The sequence below is a fragment of the Schistocerca piceifrons genome, chromosome 6 (genome assembly GCF_021461385.2).
Source record: "Schistocerca piceifrons isolate TAMUIC-IGC-003096 chromosome 6, iqSchPice1.1, whole genome shotgun sequence".
Classification (NCBI taxonomy): domain Eukaryota; kingdom Metazoa; phylum Arthropoda; class Insecta; order Orthoptera; family Acrididae; genus Schistocerca; species Schistocerca piceifrons.
Window position 1 is genome coordinate 493,186,967 of NC_060143.1, and position 3,687 is coordinate 493,190,653.

Here is a 3,687-nt window from a genome sequence, read left to right on the forward strand (position 1 = left end):
GCAACTGCAGGTCAAGTAGGATTTTAAGAGATTCATTGGAATAGTGTTGAACAGAGACTGTCAGTGCTAACCAAGAACAACTGATTGCTTTGTACTTGTTTCTTATATGTACCAGCAATTAGCAAGTCTGAACAAGTAGACTGAATCTTACTAAGGGGTTTATGGTCCAACATGTCACATAAGTATATGTGAGAATAAACTTGATAGAAACTAACGAATCGTTTCTGCCTATTGCAATTCTGTAACCTATTTTCAGGAAACTTATTTGCTTCAAACCAAGGAGATTCTCTCCCTCTCACCTCCGATTTAAAGGTTGACAGCAATTTATAACTAACCCATTGTCGTTAACGTCCTGATTGTGCTACGCAGTTCGCACTTACTTCATTCTGGTAAAGTGAGGCTGTGCCGGGACGCGACAGAGACGGATAGAAATAAGACTTTTACAATTAAATGAACACCCTTAGCTGCTTACAGGCGTTGACATACGTCAACAGAGACAAATGAAAATGTGTGCCCCGACCGGGATTCGAACTCGGGATATCCTGCTTACATGGCAGACGCTCTGTCCATCTGAGCCACCGAGGACACAGAGTATAGCGCGACTGCGAGGACATATCCGAAAGAACAGATGCCATCTTAGTATATAAATAGTACTTTTATTTGAAGACAATACCTACGCTGAAGTTACCACGATTCATGATGGTCCCCTGGACGTTACAAACGGCAGGATATGGTTCCTTACAGGGTGTGTGATCACCACGAACAGCAATGTAAGCAGTGGGACGTTCGCCCAAGTCGGCCGCAAGACTGGTAAGGTGTAACTTTGTTTTAACACCTGCCGGATAGCAGCCATTAGTGCATATAGAATCGCTGCAATAGTTACGAAACTCTGTTGCAGTTCTAAATGTTTTTGACATCAGCTGTATGAAACTTGGAAACCATACTTACTTGTGACACATGAAAATTTGTGTTGGATCGTGTCTCTAACCTGGATATATTGCTTGTCGCGATTGAGTCCCTTCAACCATCTCGGCTATCCATGCACCCAACCATGACCTATGATTGAAACGTCATATGCCACAGTGAATACGCACCCGTGGCTCATAACTTGCTTGTTTCTCGCAACAGGGTTAACGAGACAAACGCGCTCAACGTTAATATTATCGTAGTTTTGCACGTCTAGGCTGCAGTAAATCTCGTCAGCACATCCTACACGACCCCGATGCAACAAGTCGGGGAACAGGCAGGCCAGTTCGTTCGCCCAATATCCTCTCGTTACAGGAGCCCCTACACCTATGATGAACGCTGCGGGCCCGCATCTCGTGGTCGTGCGGTAGCGTTCTCGCTTCCCACGCCCGGGTTCCCGGGTTCGAATCCCGGCGGGGTCAGGGATTTTCTCTGCCTCGTGATGGCTGGGTGTTGTGTGATGTCCTTAGGTTAGTTAGGTTTAAGTAGTTCTAAGTTCTAGGAGACTGATGACCATAGATGTTAAGTCCCATAGTGCTCAGAGCCATTTGAACCATTTGAACGCTGCGGTCGTTCATTGTCATCCACGAAAATGAAGTCAAGGCTTAATGTATACCCGAGACTGTACTGTGTTCGAAGATTTCGAAATCGGTATGCCCATGCAACATTATGCCTCGTCATACCATAACACCTGTTATCTCACGATCATGTTCGATGATGCTGGACGTACCCACATAGGCGAGGGGCGGGTAACACGCAATACACCCAGGAACATTGTCGAACATAATCGTTTTGGTGGTCGTCTTGGATATGCAGCGAATGGGGTTGCCTACTCGTTCCTCCAGCAAAAATCCGAGCCATGGGAGATGCGGGGGTGTACTGCAGCAAGTCTACATGCACCAGCAGTCATCCAGCGGTTGTCAAAAAATGGTTCAAATGGCTCCAAGCACTATGGGACTTAACATCTGAGGTCATCAGTCCCCTAGACTTAGAATTACTTAAACCTAACCAACCTAAAGATATCACACACATTCATGCCCGAGGCAGGATTCGAACCCGTGACCGTAGCAGCAGCGCGGTTCCGGACTGAAGCGCCTACAACCGCTCGGCCACAGCGGCCTGCGAGCCGTTGTCAGACCCGCTGTTGCGAGAATGTAGTGCCCTACCAAAAGAACTTGTATCCAACCTTGTGGTCAACGTGGGAGCATGGGCACACAGTGCATTGCTATCCGTCGTGAGCACACAACCTGTTGAGAACGATGTCCTGCGTTTTGTGATATGCTGCGTGGGGGGCATCAAGAATCGAGGTGGCTTCAGTGTAACTATCGTGCAGTTTTTGTTTGTCTCAATACGTATTTCTTTAAATGGGTAATCAATTACGGGTTATCTCGAAGAGAATCCTTTATTGGAAAACGTCCAGCACGAATTCAGAAAATATCGTTCTTGTGAAACTGAACTATCTGTTTATTCTCACGAAATAAAGAGTGCTATCGAAAGGGGATGTCAAACCGACTCCACATTTTTAGATTTCCGGAAGGCTTTTGACACTGTTCCTTACAAGCAACTTATAATAAAATTGCGTGCCTATGCACTATCGTCGCCAACAGCCTTGCCGCTGTGGTAACACAGGTTCCCGTCAGATCACCGAAATTAAGCACTGTCGGTCTGGGAAAGAACTTGGATGGTGACCATCAGGTCTGCCAAGCGCTGTTGGCAAGTTGGGTGCACTCAGCCCTTGTGAGGCAAACGTAGGAGGTACTTGACTGAAAAGTAGCGGCTCCAGTCTCGGAAACTGACATACGGCCGGGAGAGCGGTGTAATGACCACATGCCCCTCCATATCCGCATCCAGTGACGCCTATGGGCTCAGGATGACACGGCAGCCGGTCGGTACCGTTGGGACTTCCAAGGGCTGTTCGGGCAGAGGAATGTACTATCGTCTCAGTTGTGCGTCTGGATTCGTGATTTCCTGCCAGACAGATCACAGTTCGTAGTAATTGACGGAAATTCATCGAGTAAGACAGAAGTACACAGCAGGCCATTAAAATTGCTACACCAAGAAGAAATACACATGATAAACGGGTATTCATTGGACAAATATATTATACTAGAACTGACATGTGATTACATTTTCACGCTATTTGGGTGCATAGATCCTGAGAAGTCAGTACCCAGAACAACCAACTCTGGCCGTAATAACGGCCTTGATACGCCTCGGCATTGAGTCAAACAGAGCTTGGATGGCGTGTACAGGTACAGCTGCCCATGTAGCTTCAACACGATACCACAGTTTATCAAGAGTAGTGACTGGCGTATTGTGACGAGCCAGTTGCTCGGCCATCATTGACCAGACGTTTTCAGTTGGTGAGAGATCTGGAGAATGTGCTGGCCAGGGCAGCAGTCGAACATATTCTGAATCCAGAAAGGCCCGTACAGGACCTGCAACATGCGGCCGTGCATTATCCTGCTGAAATGTAGGGTATCGCAGGGAACGAATAAAGGGTAGAGCCACGGGTCGTAACTCATCATAAATGTAACGTCCACTGTTCAAAGTGCCGTCAATGCGAACAAGAGGTGACCGAGACGTGTAACCAATGGCACCCCATACCACTACGCCGGGTGATACGCCAGTATGGCGATGACGAATACACGCTTCCAGTGTGCGTTCACCGCGATGTCGCCAAACACGGATGCGACCATAATGATGCTGTAAACAGAACCT